Below are 19,809 nucleotides of genomic sequence, written 5' to 3'. Positions count from 1 at the left end.
TCCGGTTCCATCAATGTCAAGTCTCAGACCACATGCTTTAGGCCCCTTGTCCATCCTGTCAGCCTTGCACTGGACTTTGTTCAATGTTTCTCCTTGAACAATGCTCCTCTTGAACCGGGTGGCTGTAGAATGGTCACAGTATTCCAGGTACAGCCTCACTCTGTCAAGTAGAAGAGAAAAAGACTTCCCTTGATCTGCTGGCTATGGTCCTTCTAATGTAGACCAGTTTATAAGGTTTGCCTTAGTGACAAGCAGAGTACATTTCTGCTCATATTCATTCTGGCATCCACCATAAATTTGGGTCATTTTTTTGCAGGGCTGCTACTCAACAAGTCACTTCCCAGCCCGTGCTAATGAATAGTGTTATTCTACCTTAAGTGCAGCAAGTTTTCACTATTGAACCTCAAGAGGTTTCTGTTGGACCAGTCCTCAAGTTTATCAAAGTCCCTCTGCACTGAGGCTCTACCATTTGTCTTCCAGTTACTCCTCACCAGCTTTGCATCCTCACTAAATTTTCTCAGGGTGTGCTCTGTGTCCATCATCCAGATCATTAGTGAAGATAAGGAATAATTGGGGTTTTAGTAGCAACTCCTAGGACATTTTCCTTTTTACCAACCACCAGCCAGACACTGAACTATTGCTATTTGAATCTCTCCCCCATCCTAGTCCATTCATTGAGGACTGCTTGTGAAAAACGGAATCCACCTGATTTAGTGAAGCAAAAGCATCTTTGCCAACATGCTGAAGAAATTAGTAAGGTGAGCTTTAAATTAGGAACAATAGAGATAGCAACAAATGATCAAGTGAGAAAGTAGTGGACCGGGTGGGTAAGCACAGGGTGCACAGTGATATGGGCAAGAAAATCCTGGTAAAGAAGAAAACAGGGCTGAAAGGGGCCACCGGAAGTATATGCAGATAAAAGATAAAGTGCTTACAAGACAGTAGTAAGCGGAAAGTTTTCATACCCTTTCTAGGATGGAGTACAATTAGGTGCCTCTCTGAAGTACCTATAGCCTAATGCATGCAGCATGGGGAATAAACAGGAGGAATCAGAGATGTGCATGCAGTTGCAGGGCTTCAATTTTATCAGGAACGTAAGGACATGGTCGGATAGTTCATATGACTGAAGTGCTGCAATAAATGGATAGAGGCTTTTTAGGAAGGGCAGACAGGAAAGGTGAGGAGGAGAAGCTTCCCTTTATGTGAAAGGGCAGGAGGAATGCATGGAGCTTTGCTTGGGAATGGATGATGAGCCAGTTGAGAGCTCATGGGTCAAGATTAGAAGGTAGGCCAATATGGATGATGTTGTGGGTGTCTGCCTGATCAGGAAGAACTAGATTAGACCTTCTTCAGACAACTGGAACAAGTTTCCTGTTCACAGGCCCTAGTCCTCCTGGGGGACTTTAACAGCCCCAGTATCTGCCAGAAGGGCAACACAACAGGCACATGCAATCCAGAAGGTTTCTGCAGTGCATCGACAGCGGCTTTTTGACACAGATGATAGAGGATCTGACAAGAAAAGATGCTCTGCTGGACCTTGTACCTACTATGCAGGAAAAATTGGTAGGGGAAGTGAAAGCTGGGGGCCACCTTGGCTGCAGCAACCGTGAGATGGTGGATACTGAGATGAAAAGCAAGGCAAAAAGCAGTACCGCAACCCTAGACTTCAGGAAAGCAGGCTTTGGCTTGTTCAGGTATCTGCTTGGAAGAATCCCATGGGATAGAGCTCTGGAGAGAAGAGGGGTCTAGGAGATCTGGCTGATTTTCAAGGATCACCTTCTCTAAGCTCAAGAATGGTCCATCCACACATGCAGAAAATCAAGTAAAGGTAGCAGGAGATCTGCATATGTGAACAAGGAGCACCTGACAGAAATCAAATGTAAAAAGGAAGTATATAAAAGGTGGAAGAAGGCTCAGGTGATCCAAGTGGAATATAGACACTATCTGAGCATGCAGGGATGAGGCTGGGAAAGCTGCAAAACCCATCTGGAATTTAATCTAGCAAGGAATATGGCTTTGGAGCCAGGAAGGGACATTTCCAGATATGTAAAGGACAGTGATGGGTGTGGCCAACACGGATTTACAAAGGAGAAATCATGCTTAACCAAGCTGATAGCCTTCTGTGAGATGACTGGCTTGGTGGATGAGGGGAGAGCAAATGGAAGTTGTTTATCTTTAGTAAGGATTTTGACACTATTTCCCAGAACATCCTCATAGACAAGCTGATGAAGTACAGGCTAGAGAAGTGGCCAGTGAGGTGTTTTGAAAATTGGCTGAACTGCCGAGTTCAAAGGGTTGTGATCAGCAACACAGCATCCAGCTAGAGGCCAGTTACTGATGGTGTCCCCCAGGCATTGATATGGGGGTCAATACTGCTTAACATCTTCATTCATAACCTTGAAGGCGGGCGAGAGTGCACCCTCGGCAAGTTTGAAGACAATACAAAACTGAGATGAATGGTTGACGGACCAGACGGTTGTATTGCCCTTCAGAGGGATCTGAACAGCCTGGAGAAATGGACTGACAGGAACCTCATGAAGTTCAATAACTTTATGGAAGTTCAAAAACTTTATGGAAGTTCAAAGTCCTGCGTAGGGGGAGAAATAACTTCATGTGCCAATAGAGGCAAGGGGGCCAACTGACTGGAAAGCAGCTTTGCAGAGAAGGACTTGGGAGTCCTGGTGGACACCAAATTAAACACGAGCCAACAATATGCCCTTGTGGGAAAGAAGGCTAACTGCATCCTGGGCTTCATTAGGAAGAGCATTGCCAGGAGGCTGAGGTGGCTGATCTTTCCTCTCTACTCAGCACTGGTAAAGCCACATCTGGAGTGCTGTGTCCAGTTGCGTGTTTAAAACCCAACTGAGCAACCTGTTCCAGCTGACCTTGCAATGAGAAGGTGTTGGACTAGATAGATAGTCTCCAAAAATCCCTTCCTGTCTCAACTATTCAGTGATTCTGTGATTTTTCCACTATTTAACAAACTGTTTTTCCATCCCATATATCCTCAGCTTCCAAATGAAAGTACTATGGGATACATCATTAAAAGCCTTTCAAAAATTGAGGTATTATGCATTCACTGCTCTCCTCTCATCCACATAGGCAATCATGTTACTATAGAAGGCAATCAGGTTGGTCAAGCATGATTTGCCCTTGTTAAATCCTAATTACCTTACTATCCTTCGCACGCTTGGAAATAGATTACAAGCTGAGTTCCTCCATGATCTTTCCATGGACCAAGTTGATGCTGACCAGACTAAAGTTCCCTCTCTCATCTTTGACACTTTGTATAGGTTGGATTACACGGAGGTAACTCATTCACCTCTCTCTGACCTATGGGGAAAAGTAAGCCTCCTAACAAGGAGGAGATCTCCGAGAATAAGATTTTTCTTTATGTGAATCGTAAATCAATCTCCACCTCAGTGCAGTTACCTGCTACCCATAATTTGAGGCTGCTCTTAAAACTACATTTTAGCCATTTTTGACTCTTCCTAAACCATTTACTGTTGATACTGTTGAACCTATTTCCTCTCCTTTGATTTTCACCTTGTCATTATGCTCTGTCTTCTGCTTGCTTTTCAGTTAGAAGGGGAAGAGAGGAACAATCACTTTAGTGCTCATTCTAGGCAACAGTAAAAAATGTGTGAAAGGGAGTTTGGTTTGGTTTGGTTTGGTTCGTGGAGCTATTTTCTTGAAAATGCACCCACTGCAGAAGCCGTCTTCCCCTTCCCCCCCCACCCCTTCCATCTTCGTTCACTATACAGATGAACTCCAGAGTGACTACACATGCAATGGATCTAGAAGGTTGAGAAGTGCAGCAGAAAATATAACAAATCAGGACAAATAGATTTTTGGTTAAGAAACACTGGTTCTGACTCTGTTTTCTAGCTACTCAAGGGGGCAAAATGATGACCCATGTTCTGCTGGATAGTGCTGTCTTTATTGCTACCACTAGATCTACTTGGTACAGGACATAAATTGTCACAGCTAAAAGGTTAATAGAAATACAGCTGCAGTCTAATCACCCTTCTCTTCAACATGCAAACCGCAATGAAGCCCATTTCTTGTCAAAAAAAAAAAAAAAAAGACATACAAACAAGTAAACCTTCACACAACCGTACAATTTGGTCCTTAGGTAGAGAAATTGCTTTAGTGCTCTATTGCTATGCCAATGCATACATAATTCAAGTGTGAAATGACTTTAAATGCAATTTAATTAACCACGCTACAACTTAAGGTTGCTTAGTGCACAACAAAGTCGGACAGCTTCAGAATTTCCACGTCCCTAGATATTGCCTCTACCAAGCCTGAAACAATTCACTTGTCATGGAAAATCACATACCATTGTGGGTGCTAAATAAGTATTCAGAGGAAGTATTATTCCAGAGAGTGTACAGAAGAAAAAAGGTAAAGGGAAAATTTGTACCAGGAAATGAAATTTGTCGGTTTGGCAGAATGCCTGTTATTGTTTAGAGGGCCTAGTGTCTTGTCCAGTGTTTTCTGTGTCTTACCTACTGAGAATCCTCCTAAATGAGTTTTGTTAAATAGTCTTTCATGAGGTCTCGGCTATCCCCCAAATAAAACAAAAGCAAATATCCACTTTGGGAAATATATAAATACCATGCAACTTTCCAAAAATTGACTGTTCATTCTGAAATGCACTAATTAGTAGTGCTTTAAAGTAATACACATATACTTACACATACATATACAAAAAAACACATTTTTTTTTTAATTTTAGGTTATCTCCTGAGACATTTAGCAAAAATTTTATACAGCAGTATAGACCTCTTTTCAATAAAGTTTAAAGTTTTACTGACATATATTCCAACGTAAGCTGGTTTCCCTTCATGGGAAAATGCCATCAAACTCTTTCTTCCTTGGCAGAAAAATATCCCTTGAGATACATTACTAATGCAAAAAGCCCATGGATAATTTTTTGTCAGAAAGAAAAGAAAAGAAAAGAAAAGAAAAGAAAAGAAAAGAAAAGAAAAGAAAAGAAAAGAAAAGAAAAGAATTCCTTGACAAAGAGAAAACAGTGACTAAGTAATGATAGTACAGCCTCACTATATAATCCAATTAAAAAACCTATTATATTTTTACCTATTGTATTTTTATCTTGTTAACTTTAATAATTCATTTTCCTGGTGTCACTATGCTGTCACCTACTGGTCAGAGTCACTTTCTTAAGTATAGTCCTTTGAAGAAAAATAAGAAGTAATACCATTTGCTTCAGAACATCTAGAGCAGCTTTTCAATCAGTGAAAATTAATACAGATTTCTTTAAGGTCAGTGGAATTTAGCTTGTTTACAGCAGCTGAGTGGCTAATGCTGACTGCAAGAGAGAAGTTTGGTCTGCTCTACTACTGACACCCTTGCAGTCTGTTTCATCTTAAAATCTATCAGAGAATGTGCGCTTTCGTATTAAAATGGCTTGCATCCACAGATTTTTCTTGCTGTGAATCACTATTGCTTTAATACATGGAATAAAGCCCATCCTGGGACTGTTTACTGAAGTGCTGGCTCTATTTATCAATAACACAGCTAACAACCAAAACCTCCCCAAACTTCTTTCACACTTACCCCACTGTTTTGCTACTTACCTTGTTCCTCCTTGCTTCTTACTTGTGTGTCCTCTGCTGTGTAGGGTCATCTCAACTGACCGTCACCTACCTATTTAAACCCTGGCCATCAGCCAAGAGCTGTCCTTGGCTGTTTCAGCTCAAGGGACGTTGCATGCTTGCACCATATGCTTCTGATTATTGGGCAGTCATGCCTCATGTTCAGCACAAGTCTGTGCTGACAGCCTGGACTCTCTGAGTTCTGGGAAGAGGAACATGGATGAGATCATATAAACTTCACCTGCTGCAGTGTTTGCACACACCTGGGACTCCCCAAACCAGGGAAGAGGAAGTGTCTCAGCCAAAGTTTCAAACTGTGGCTGCAGGAACAAAAAGTAAAAGCTGTGGAGTCTTGTGGGCAATAGTAGGTGAACACTTGCAGAGTTTGCAGCTGCTCTGAGGAGCATATCTGTGGCAGATCATTCTGCTCAACTGCTGCATTTTGTGACCTGCACATCTGACAAGGCGCCACTGCCAAAGCAAACCTAGATGGGGCTGATCCGGGTGCCCCGTGGAATCACCCTTGAGAAGAAGAACTCCCATCCCCAATTTTATCCTTTTTTCTCTCCCAAATGCAGCAAGATATGGACACCATTAAACTATCAGTCCTTGTATCTTCGGGCTTTTACCCCATGTGTTATTACTCTAAGTTTCTCTCTGTGTCCTTCTTCCCCTACTCGTTGCTGGAAAAGACATTTGTGTTGGGCATAGAATAAGGCCACTCTGTTTTCTGTTCTTTACATAAACATCCAACTATAACTGGCCCTTTTGCATCCCATCAAGCACTTCCCTACTACAATGTTTATCATCTTCTTGGCCTCCTGACCATGTCTCCATTGCCTTCTAGTTAACCAGTACTGATGGCAGCATCACAGATGATAGAGAGTTAGCATTCTCAGCATGGCAGAAATGTTGCAGCATTAAATAGTCTATCCAGTTTCTTTTCTTGTCTGTTGCCAATTTTCTTATTGATGCTAATGAGCAAATAAAAAACACTTGCAGTCTGGGTTACGGTGGGAGCAGAGACTAAAGCGTTAGTGGTACTTTATCATGCAAAGTCAGTAGAGCTAGTATTTGGGGGTGGAATTTGGTGTCAAAAGTAGGGCTGAATGGTTCAACTTTGACACTGGGTTGTGCATGTGCTTCTGGGCTGTGGATGGCTTTAAGTAAGAGTACTGTGAGATCAGGTTTTGGAGTTAGGCCACCAGCTTGCAGAGAAATAATATGAAAGTTTATGCCATGGTGGTGAAACGCAGGTTCTAATAGTCCAATTTCCAGAAGGGCTGTAGAGAGTTAAGGTACAAATCCCTCCTTCAGCATTCCTGTTAATGTAACTGAGTGCCTGAAACATGCATACCATGCTAACGGACCTGAGCGAGCATAACAGATTCTGCTTAGAGTTGCCGTAGCTTCTGGTTTAACCCCAAAACCAACAGAACTTGAATTTTTCTTCATCTGGCAAAGGACCGACTTGGCTGAGCCAAAAGGGGTCACGTGACAAAGATAAAGTGGCATTTGCAATAAGGGAAGTCCTAAAAATGGTCCCTGTATCTGCTGGGATTATCTGTACAAAAAATATATATACAAGCATATTAACATGATACCATTAAAACCTGAATGTAAGACTGTTCAAACGCGCCATACTGGCAAGCCTAGTAAATGAATTCACCAGCTACATATGGCTAGCACCAATTTATTTACCACAGTTCACAGGGCAGGCCTGCGTGACGGCTGAGTTCGGTGGTGGGCTTGAAGGGAAACGACACCATTAGCTCTGAGTCAGCACAAGATACTTGGTTCACCGGCCAAGTCACTCATACTCCCAAAGAGAAAGATTTTAAGGCACTTAAAATAATTCACCCCCTCTTTGAGTTACTACGAAGTTCTATTTATTTTTCCATGCACATTATGATGTTCCTCCTAAGGTCTTATAAAAGAGAACTTAATCACAAAATAGATTTGCTATAAGCGGCACAGAGTCTGCATGACAATGAATCTCCTTCATCAGTTCCCGAATACCTGTGGCTCCCTACATTTTTTTGGCCATCTGGGGCACGTTTTTCTGATTTTCACTTCTAAATAGAAGCCATCTCTGTCTTTGAGAACAAACCTTAAGGTATCACTTCTTTAAAGTAGTGACAGCCCCCAGAAATGTACACACAATTACCCACACTGTTTTTAGGTAGAACATCAGGGCTTGCATATTGTCTGCACGTCCAGTCTCTGAAGGAAGAAAAGCAGCATGGTCTATGGCTTGATGTATAACTCATTATCCCATCCTTGAAGTGTATACAAGGGACGGCTACACGGAAAGAAAGCAAGAGGAAAAAAATCTGGAAAACTGAAAGCGTTGGAAATACATGGGAGTCAATTACCTCAACAAAGTAGTGACTTTCTTGGGGGGGACTGTGCTCCAGTCTGTGTACGTGCTGTAGCTCTGTATTCTTTCACTTTCTGGTTTATGTCTTTCATAGCAATATGTTCAACTCCTTTTCCAGACTTTCTGCATGGGATTCAACTCATTTAAATTTTGATGCCTACAATGCAAATATTGATCAATGAGATAGTCACCCTGGACTCCTTTGTAGTCAACAGAGTCAAATTGGCACTTTTAGAACATGATTCATATGGTCTATTTTTGACATTTCCTTCAAGATAAGATGAATCATACTCTACAAGTCATTCCTTCTGTACATTAGCTATAGAGGGAGCCCAGGGTGACTGGCTCAAATGGATAAATCAACATTGTTAGAAAAATCCCACCGTCTGCATCACAGAACAAAAAAGAGAATAGTGGATAAGGGGATATGCCTGTATCTCTTTCAAACAGCAAAGAGGTAACTCTTCTACAGATAACCAATACTGCAGGAACCCTGATGGATACACACTGTGGCTTTTAAGTATGAACACGGTTGTATGTATACAGCACTTGAAGTTTTCAAATTAAAGTGTTTAATGCTTACAACTTTGAATAATATGTTTATTATTATTATATATTAAAAAAAAAATTGTTTACATTCCTGGTTCTATGCCTTGAAAAAGTCAGTGAAATTTTTGCTTCTACTGCATATTTATTAGAGTTTTACGATCAATCAGATATACATTATGCTGAAATCACCACAGAAGACACTGTAAAATGATTAATACCACTGTGCATGCACATTAGCATATGTGTAAGAATAGTGATTGAACCCATATGTATTGCTTAGAAGTGACATATACATTGTTCAAAACATGAGCAGTTACCGCTGGTCTGTAATCCTGAGCAACTGCAGCATACCCCAAATATCCTCCCCATAAGAAAACAGTTGGCCAGTCTGCCATTCCCTTTCTATAATCCACCCACAAGGCACTTTCTTTTACTCAAAGGCTTTACAAAATTCATCCTCCAGCCCTAACTTTGGGCTCTTCCATCTATCTTTCTTCTATATGCATCAAGAGTAGCAAGAAATCAGTTTACAAGCATTTTACAAAGAGAAAGGCTAGGAAATGGGTGGATCTTCTATTCAAGGAGAGGTAAAGCTATTGAAAGAAGCAGCTCAAAAGGTTAAAAATTTTGACCAGGTCAAGATTCCTGGGGAGAGGTAGTCTCTTTTATCAGACTAATGGATATAATGATCAAAGAGTATACAAATTTGCATACATTTCATATATCATCAGCTACAATCCAGTGGCTATCACAGTTAGTAGTAATGATAAAGAGCCAGGACCTTACGTATGAAAGGATCAGGTATGGGTGTGGCTGAAGAGGTTGGATGATTTCAAAACAGTTGTTCCTAGTAAATTTAAAGATCTTGGCTAATACAATTTCAGAGCTTTTGAGGATTTTGGAAGGGTGGTGTAAGAAAAGGGTAAGCATGATCCTTAGCTTCAGAAATGGGAAAAAGCAGGAAAAGCCAGAGAAAATGTAGCCAAGGAAAAGCCCCATTAATGACTTTGGCCAAGCTATATAAATTCATATAAATTCATTAACAAGCTCCAACTGCCTTCCTAGCTTTATGTCCTAAGGGAAATGTATCAGACTATATGTATAAAACAGCTAACTTGTTTATGAATAAGATCTGGAATGCAGTCCTAATTCTACCCATAACTCTGGAAAAACAACATCTTCTATTATTTATCTTTTTTACTTTGACCTTCATAAAAGAGGGATAAATCCTGTGTTTATTTAGCAGTTCTGCAGTTCTGTTTGGCAAAAGGGAGAGACCACTACATAACAGGATCTTACATTAGCTAATCTCAGAATGCCCTAAGAAACACTATTCTTTATTCTAATATAAATATATTTTTGCCATTTTTATTGTGAAACCAAAAATGAATATCCTAGCAAATGGAGTAACAAAAACATTATTTCTATCCCCATTCAATCTCTTGATTGACACACTAAGGAGAAAATTTCATCAATCAATCAAAAAACAGGAAAGGTGCAGACTGTCATTTTGTTCAAAATACAGTAGATATGTTGATCACATTTGCAACAGAACAAAAAACGTTGAAAGGTAACTTATGGTCACATCACTCTCGCAAATTCTGTTAATCAACCCAGAGCTCTATGCTACCACCAGCAAATGCAGTAGAGAAAATCTCAATGCACTAGCCAGGAGACATTACTTAGTGTAAGGACCATCACGACTCACACAGCTGTGCTGAATCCCAAGAAAAATTGGAAAAGTAATACCACATTGAATTTTGTGGGAATGTTTTATATGGACCAGGATGGATTTTAAGTTTCAAAACAGATCCCATATCTTGGAAAGAGATAGGGCTCCTTTTTTCAACAAATTGATTTTGAAACAACAAATGGATTTTGAAATGACTGATATGCAAATCACCACTGTCATATTTACACATTTCCTCAATATTTCTTTGAACGGAAGATAGTTTTTCTGAACACAGGGTCAGATTGAAATATCAGGTTCAAGTCTAATTTGGTTAGATACATGTCCTTGATTTCAGGTATCATTAAGGCATCTATTGCTCTGCCATGCAACTTCTAACGGGTTTACATCAAAACCCACAAATAAGATAGAGAAAACCTATTATTTTTGTTTTTCAGGTAGAGGTTTGAAGTTTCAAAAGGAAAAAAGGTTAGATCTAGTAAAGCAGTTAATAGAGGCAAAATTTCTTTTCAAGTACCTTAGCTCTTGGAGCAGAATCTCTGGAGCATCAGTCACCTAGCCTGTACAATGCATTAGGGATACTAAATTCCCCATAAAAAGAAATCATGGACACCAGTGCATTCGAGGTAGACAAAGCATCAGCTTACTCAGGGACTGTCTAAAATCCATAGCTATGCAATAGAGAAAAGTTGAAGAACGTGAACAAATCCTCAATCTTATTTTTTCTGGAACTTTGGTCTGGTCAAGTTGTTAAGTTTAATGCAATAAGTACTGGATGAAGTACTACAGTCTTTTTTACTGAGGAACTCAAAACTAGATCACTTTAATGGGTACTTCTGGCTTTTATAGTCCATAAATCTGCTGTATGAGAACAAAAATGTTTTAGCTCACATTGCCTGATAAAATACAGAAGTTCTTCTATTAGCTCAGAGACTTTGGAGCAGAACTTTTCATAAGAGAAATGAAAGATGAATGGATTTTAACTGAGGTGATGACCAGGTTGAAAACTAAAGAAATGTTTATGTTTAAGGCAGGTAATGTGAAAGAGGGTTTAGCCTCTAAGTGTAAAGCTCAAAGTGGTGTGCAAAGGGGACAGCAAACAGCTATATTTTCCTTTCAAAGTTATATGGTGTCATGCTTTCCGGAAAATTTAGAGGGGAAAAAAGAGACAACATTTCATCTTTAAGAGTGTATATTATATAAGAAGAAACTGACACACAGAGACATGAGTCTTAAAAAAAAACTGGAGAAATTTGCTATTGAAGAGATGCAGCATTATCATCATAATGAATTTGAAAGGCTTTGATGTAGGAATGATGTATCTGTGAAGAAGATGGTTCATTCGTGATTGTCAAATAAGGCGGAAAAATCCAAATGTCTTCAGAATTGGATTGGCAGCTAAGCATCAAGCTCAGAAATGCTGATTTACCGACTGAAAACAGGTCACACAGGAAAAAGGTGGCCGTTTGGTTAAAGGTGGCCCTGGAAGCATGCAGAATCCCAGATGAATGATGCAACTTGGAGTTTACTTTGGCGGGAGATCTGTCTACGTCTCTCTTCCTCTCCCTCCACCGGGCAGATATGCCACCCTTCCAAATGGTAGAAGTTATCCAAACAAATGTATACGGGAAAAGATCCTGATCCAGTAAAAATATTTTTCTATTTATCTATGGGAGTCTGTGCAGCCCCCTCTTGGCAAAATGACCTGGATTCCAACAGGTGTAGTAAGACTTTGAGTGTAAACAGTGTGTGTGAATAGACTATCTGAAACCCTCAGAGATGTTTGCCCCAAAACTAATAACACTGTGAAGAAATTAACTGTGCAAAGTTTGCATAAATCATCCATTAGCCAGATTAAACTATGAAATTATTGACAGGCTTTTCAAACAAAGGAGTCAGCTTGGAAAGACGTGTAAAAGAAGCATGAGAATTTGTGACTGCGAGGAGAGACGCTGGAGTGTGAACAGAGCAGCCGTCAATCAGCTTCCATGCTGCCAGAAGTCACCCTGGCAGCATCTCAGCCTCTGCCTAAGGCTGTTGGACACTGCGAGGAGCCTGCTAGTGGGCTGAAAGTGAGGGGGCAGCAAGTAGAGACCTACATTTAGGGTGTGCAGATGTCAACTTGTGACGTGCTTTCTCCTCGACAGGTAGATTAGCAGATTGCAGGAGCAGCACGGGTACACAGAAAGCTGCAGCAACCATGACGCCAAGAGTAGGACAACCCATGCTCCGGAAGAGGGTGACGTACCTGTAACCTACATGTCCTGGGATGGGAGGACACTTAAATCCGTGGCTGTGTGTGGGTATGGGTGTGGGGGGGAGTATTAGAACTTTTTTAGAAAAGATATGTTAAAATTTGTAAGCATTTGTTAGCTTTTGGTAAACATCTGGTATTTTTCTGTTGTATTGCTGATATTGATTGTGAATGTACAGTTCACTGATTGCCAGTTATTTATGTGTTGCTAATGTATCACTAAACCACTCTGATCGTGATTTGATTTAAATCAGAGGAGCTGAGCAATTTTGCCTGCAACACCCGATCTTCCAAGCGCGCAGAGCACTCCGTCCTATAAAAGTCTTAACAATCTGTTTTCCCCACAGCTGCGGTTTTGATCTCTTCCAAGAGGTTAAACACATTTACTTTTGTTGTAAAAAAAGACTGCTAGCTTACTTGCCTATCCTAAGCCCTATGAAAAGCCCTTTTATTTCAGCAAAAGATAGCTCAGCCCTTCTTGAAAGTTGCAGCTTTCTAAAGCTCCTCTGTTTTAACCTTTCTCTTCCCTTCCAACTGAGAGTCACAAGATAAGATGCTCCAGGAAGTTCAAACCACCAAACAGGTAGTGCGCAGTCCGTCAAAACCTTGAAGTGGGAGCTGGCCCAGCTCAGTAAGGACTGTACTATACATACATTTCTCATCTGGAAATCATTCTTTGCACGCTTTCCACTATCTTCTCTTGCAAAACCTGAATCAGGTTCTGCTTTCAGCAACATCAGCACACGTCAATAGTAAAAGTATTCATCCGTGGAGCTGCTGAGCACGTTTCTGCTTAATTCTGTTGGCCTGGGCCCAAATGATAGTCTGTCTTTCTGGCACGACATTGTTTTTCTGTAGAAAAACATGTAAAGAAGATGTAGACCAGTGCACAAAGAAATGGCAGCTTTCTGACAGCAGTTTTCATCTTCTGCAGCTGATCTACCGCACTCAGCACTTCTCATGGGAAAGAGCAGGTGGTCGGTCAAAGTGTTGATGCACAGAGAACTGATACTGTTTGGTAAAGCCTCTGAATTAATAAAACCTTAATTCTCTTCAACCAATATAAAGCTTTGATAGCAATATGATTTATAGTGGTATCTTACTTTTTTGGTTCATTTGCTTCATTGCACGTCGTCATTGGTCTAGTATCAAATCTCTGAGCTAATAACTGTTTGATTGGGCTGACAGGGTTAGAATCAAAATATGAAATGAACATTTTCTTGCACTTAGGAATCTTTGTGATTGGAACCTGCCCTTGCCAGTCTCAGTGGTTGTTTTTTTTTTTTTTTCCCTTGATTTAATAGACTTGGGTTATTAAAGCGGCAAAAATGTTGTGACCTGAACTGAGCCTTGAATTGAAATGTTGAGGCATCACAGATTTCAATTTTTTAACTTTTACTTTTGCCAGGGAAGTGGGGAGATGGTCGTGTCTGCAGCTGGATCATTAGCTTCTTTTCGCTCTGATACCATACAGCATGTATCGTATCCAGCAAGGCTACATTACAGAATACAATTAAGCAAGCGCATGCCTATCTCCTTTGGAAACCTGGAAAGTAAGGTAGGGCAGAATGAGGACTGAGAGATTTCTATTGCCCGCAATTTCCATATATCTAAAGTTTATCAAAGAAGTAGCAGTTCGTGTTCATATTTCTTATTCACGTGTTTTTTATTATCCTACCGTTACTCTAGTTTTCCAATAAACTTAAAAAATAAAAAAAGTCGTTCCAAGGGTTTTCTATTTTATGATCCACCTGAGAAATATACTAGCTCAGAGAAAAAAGATTAATGTGTACTCTAGCAGCTTGAACAGTTTCCATGTTTGTAAATTAATTTTTTGACACATCATGCAAATGTTAGGATTTAAAGAATCATGACGGGCCTTCCTACAAAACTACAAGCTGCTTTGAAAAATTAACCTTTATGTGCTAAAGTCATGCCACACTCTTTGGAGAAACTTCAACCGCAAATTATTAATAATAAGCATATAATGCATCACGGGCAATAGAGTTGAGCCCACCCTGGAGTAGCACCCTCTGGAGAGGCATCCACCCTCTCCTTTCACGGATGACCTTTCTTCACCTCAGATCTGGACTTACTCTGTAGCGAATTTGGTCTTGGTTCATTCCCTCATAATTACACAACCTGCTGCTCCTTGGCACTCATGGTGTTTTTCAACATGATGTTTGATAACAGCATAAATTGATAGTCATGGCTCTGAGGCTGAAAAAAAGAGATATAGCTGCCTGTATTATCCTCCTATCACACTGCTCTGCAGTTTTGGGCTGCTCTGGTGGCCCTCCAAGTAGACTGGTAAATAAGATTATTTATAATTGCTAGTAAAAGGCTACATGCTTTATAATGACCTGATAGTGCATGTTCTCAGGACTTGTTTGGGCTTGTCTTGCCCTTGACTGGTTTTAAGTTGTTTCAGTAGTGATAGCAATTGCCTAGTTGTCAGGCTTGATTTAAGTTAGCTGTAGTTTATAGTGATAAGTAGTTATTTTGTGTAAGCTGAGTTATCTATAATCCTAGAATAAAATGTGATTTGCAAGAGTGTAGACACAGGACTGTACCAGAGATCCTGATCTGTGAACACAAGTCACAATGATCAGTCAGCGGTCACTACAGGAGCACAATCTTTTTAACCTCTTTAGATACAGCAAAGAGAAGAGAAAACTGAATAGCTGAGATCGAAAAAAGAGAAAGCTCGCATATACAGCCTGTGTAAGGAAAATGCATAAAAATAAACTCAGGTGGACCCCAATGTGGAGGATGGAGGGATAGCTAATCGAGATAACATGAAAATACTCCTAGTGAAGAACATGGGACACTGACACACCTCTCTGCTTGAGGAAGACTGGCTCCATCAGCCTTAGGACACAGAAGGACACTGGAAGGGTAAGCATAACACCAGAGAAAAGAAGTGGGTACTAGGAAGTTTTTCCTGTTTAACTATCGTAGTACTATTATTTTGGCTTTTTTGTGCTATTTTGATCTATGAATGGTAATATTATTGTAACTGAGTAACAGGAACTCTTTATTGTACTTTGATTAGGCTGTAAAATTAGACTAACAATGAATTCATGGGTCCACATGTATATGGTTTATTCCCTTTTGTCCATAATAAAATTTCTAAGTATAAAAATTGATAGTGAAGGAAGAGACAAAAGGTGCTAGATCTGAAGCACAGGGTAAATCCCTTGAGTAACATAGATCCTGGGGTTGTTAGTGCAGGAGAGAAGCTCTATCCTGCTCTGTCTATATGTGTCCTGAGCATGGGGGTCCTTGTGGCCTGACCAGAGTGGCCTACTGGTGGTCAGTTAGGACTAGCATGAAGCTGTCATTGAACAGGCCAGAATTCGGAGGGTGCAAAAGTGGGTGAGGTCATCTTTCTTACCCGCATCTAGTTACGCTTTCTGATATACCTTCTGCACGGTGTAACACAGAAGCTGGCTCTTCCTGGGCAGCAGTTCTACTAAGTCAAGGAAAAGAACCTGAACTTGAACCAGCTGCACCAGGCTCATCACAGTTTGCAAGTGTTTCTAGAGTTCATGGTCAAATTGGTACAAATATCATCTGAAAAGAGGACTGAAGGGAGGAAGAATAAAGAGCAGTGAAGTGGATTAAGCTCAGTCAAGAAAATGAACTTCTATTCTGGAGTAAAAAAGCCACTTAGGAAATCTTTCCAGAGCAGTTTCTCTCTTGTACTTTAATCTCTCTTTTACTGTAATCTGTACTGATTCCCATGTCATAATTAATTTTTTTTTTAATTAGACAGCTGCATAACAATAGGGTGGATAGTTATTTTATTTTTTTTTTACCTTAAACAAAGAAAGACAATGATCTCAACTGCAGCAAACTTATGAATTTGACCTCAATAGCATGCAGGATGTCAGAATACTTATTGAAGAAATAATAATTACAGACAAGGTAATGACTGAGAAATAGACTTGCCAAAAAAAAGATCCTACAAACTGAATCAATATCGTGCTTAAATGTCTGATTTTTTAATATATTTTGTATAATATTTTGGCAAAGGAAATGCAGTAATCTAAACACTTTGAAAGCACTTAAAATAGAAATCTGAAATCCTTTTATTAAAACAGGACAACATGGAACATTTAGGCAGGACAAGCAGCTGACTGCAAAAAAAAAAAATAGAACAAGTGGTGCTGAAATGGGAACCCTGGTAAAAGGAAATTGTCAGAGAAGCTCTTCAAGGTAGTTTTTGAAATTCTAGTGATGGGTACAAAGTGTCAGAGTTACAAATAAAATTTACAGATAACACAAATTTGAGTATTGATATTTCTCTAAAGTAAAGAATCAAGGAATGGTTGAGGTTTGAAGGGACCTCTGGAGATCATCTAGTCCAACCACCCTGCTCAAGCAGGGTCACCTACAGCACTTTGCACAGGATTGTGTTCAGATGGTTTTTGAATATCTCCAGGGAAGCAGACTCCACCACCTCTCTGGGCAACCTGTTCCAATGCTCAGTCACCCTCACAGTCAAGAAGTTTTTCCTCAGCTTCAGGTGGAACTGCCTGTGGTTCAGTTTCTGCCCATTGCCTCTTGTCCTGTTGCTGGGCACCACGGAGAAGAGGCTGGCCTCATCCTCTTGACACTCCCCCTTCAGATACTTATACACATTGCTGAGATCACCTCTCAATCTTCTCTTCTCCAGGCTGAACAGGCCCAGCTCTCGCAGTCTTTCTTCAGAGGAGAGATGCTCCAGTCCTCTGATCATCTTGGTAGCCCTCCGCTGGACTCTCTCTAGCAGTGCCATGTCTCTCTTGTACTGGGGAGCCCAGCACTGGACACAGTACTCCAGGGGAGGCCTCCCCAGGGCTGAGGAGAGGGGCAGGATCACCTCCCTCCACCTGCTGGCAACACTCTGCCTCATGCACCCCAGGACACCATTGGCCTTCTTGGCCACAAGGGCACACTGCTGCCTCATGGTCAACTTGTTGTCCACCAGCACTCCCAGGTCCTTCTCTGCAGAGCTGCTTTCCAGCAGGTCAACCCCCAGGCTCTACTGGCGCGTGGGGTTATTTCTCCCTAGGTGAGAAGGTCCCTAGGACCCTGCACTTGCCTTTGTGGAACTTCATGAGGTTCCTCTCCACCCACCTCCCCAGCCTCTCCAGGTCCCTCTGAAAGGCAGCACAGTCTTCTGGTGTCTCAGCCACTCCTCCCAGTTTAGTATCATCAGCAAACTTGCTGAGGGTGCACTCTGTGCCTTCCCCCAGGTCACTGATGAATGCGTTGAACAAGCCTGGACCCAGGACCGACCCCCGGGGGACATCGCTAGCTACTGGCCTCCAACTAGACTCTGTGCTACTGATTACAACCCTTGGCAAAAAAATAGCAAACACTAGAGAAAATTTTGAAATTTAAGAACAACTTTGGCATGAGGATTCATTTAAATAAGTTTAATCTGGATATTTATATCCGGTGGAGCAGGAAACTGAAGCAGACCACCTCTTTCTACAGAGTACAGAACAGGCCAAGCCCATTGCACAGCAAACACAGGAGAAGGGGGAGAAAAGTAGCAATCTGAATTTAAGTTTTCAAAACTTCAGCTCCAGCAATAATGCCGCATTAGTGCAGAGACTCAGCCTCCGAAACTGCCAGCCAGTGATTAAAACACCTGGGCCATTAATAACCTTCAGTATGTAAGAGTTTTTCCTCATTGGGTCGTGATTAGGAAGCACCTGTGCTTGCATTCAACTGAAATTTGAAACAACTTAAATTTGAAATTGTGACAAATTATACCGTGGTTAAAAATAGCTAATTTGCTTCCTGTTTTACCTTTTTTTTTTTTTTTTACTTTAGTGTAAGCACAACTCAGAGAAGAGGAAGAAAACATTTAGAGAAATCTGCAGGGAGCCTCACAGTGACATAAAGAGCTCTCAAGGGGAAGAAGGGAAGAAGAGAGCAGTAGGTAATATCATTAGATTCAAAGGCCTAATCCACCACCTTGCGTTAGCCCATAAACACAAATATCAATTAAATATTTCTCCCTAACTTGGCAAGAACATTATAAGCTCAGTTTAATTACCTAAATGCAGTAATCCTATGTCACTGAGTTGCTCTACAATATCTGGAATATCCATACAAGGCTGAGATATATCACCTGGGACCTGCAGAACAGCTTTGCCTTTCAGGACTGGCAGCTGATGGTGAGACAGGATAGCCCAAGAAATCTCAAATAGCACAAGATATCTGTGTCCGGGCAACTGCCTCTATCCCCTAGTGCCTGTTATTTGTCCTGAGCTTCACCATGGTTCCTGGCAGAGAGCCCTAGACAGAATGAAATATCTCTCAAAATGCATATGTCAGCATATAAATTGCACAGGAAACTTACTTTCCGGCATTTACAAAGCTTTCGGTTCTCATATTGTATCCTTAAGAGCGTTGAAATACTTTATATGCATTGCTTTATTTTATTTTATTTTTTTTCCACCAGAGTCTAGTGTCTTTACTTTGCCAGTCCTGTCTCCAGTTTAATTTCTCCTCTGGCTCTTGGTCCACATTTTTCTTTCCTAGTTCACAGTTTCAGTTTCCACTTCTTCCTTTCCACTGCCCTTTCAATTCTAAATTTCTTTAAAATATCTAATATTACATCTCCAGCTCTGAGAGGTTTTCATTTTAGTGTCTGGCTAGATATAGTCAGTTGTGAAATATCTCCACTAAGGTCTTATCCCTTCTTCATTCAAATGATCCCTCCAAAAAAAAATGTTAACTTAGTCCCTATAGTTTCCATTCTCCATGTTCAAGGCTGAGACCAGATGGCCTAAACACTACAGTTAGATGAATTTTCAGAGAATTAGCAGTAAAGCTTTGTCAAGTCTCCCTGAAAGCATTCAAAGTGGTTTTAATTTGATTTAACATTTAGCCAAATTTGGGCAGATTTTCTTAGTTGCAACCAGTTTCTCTTTTTCTTCTCAGATTTCAAATATTTACACTAAAACACTTCAAAGAAAAAAAAGATATATTTTTTTTTTTTATTATAATCCATTCTCCCCTAATGGTGTTCCTGTAAATAGTTCTTTTTAATTTTTTTTTCAATGGTTAAAACTCACCAATGGAGAACAGATCCTAAAGTGGAAAAAGCCAGGCAATCTATCAGGCTACTAAGCAAGTTTACTGACCAGAGATGGAAATAATGAGATGTGGGACAGGTCTTTATGGAATAAAGCAGACAAACAAATAATGGAAAAGCGGATTTTTTTAGGTTTTGATAGATAGTTTATAGGGAAAGGAAGGAAGGAAGAGAGGAAGGAAGGAAGGAAGAGAGGAAGAAGAAAGGAAGAAAGGA

At 40.6% G+C, this 19,809-nt stretch overlaps 2 long non-coding RNA genes across 3 annotated transcripts in view; one reads left to right on the top strand and one right to left on the bottom strand.

Annotated features, from left to right (window-relative positions):
* LOC138065656 (uncharacterized) overlaps positions 1-19,809 on the bottom strand; it is a 1,053,146-nt gene that overhangs the window by 936,633 nt on the left and 96,704 nt on the right. The gene's annotated exons all lie outside the window — the stretch shown is intronic.
* On the top strand, positions 12,225-15,382 carry LOC104142604 (uncharacterized). The gene is made up of 3 exons (XR_693735.2): positions 12,225-12,387; positions 13,903-14,052; positions 15,149-15,382. It is a non-coding gene; the product is annotated as an uncharacterized lncRNA (long non-coding RNA).

The sequence above is a fragment of the Struthio camelus genome, chromosome 1 (assembly GCF_040807025.1).
Source record: "Struthio camelus isolate bStrCam1 chromosome 1, bStrCam1.hap1, whole genome shotgun sequence".
Classification (NCBI taxonomy): Eukaryota; Metazoa; Chordata; class Aves; order Struthioniformes; family Struthionidae; genus Struthio; species Struthio camelus.
Note: the sequence above shows the minus strand (reverse complement) of the source record. Positions and strands in the feature narration are given on the sequence as shown.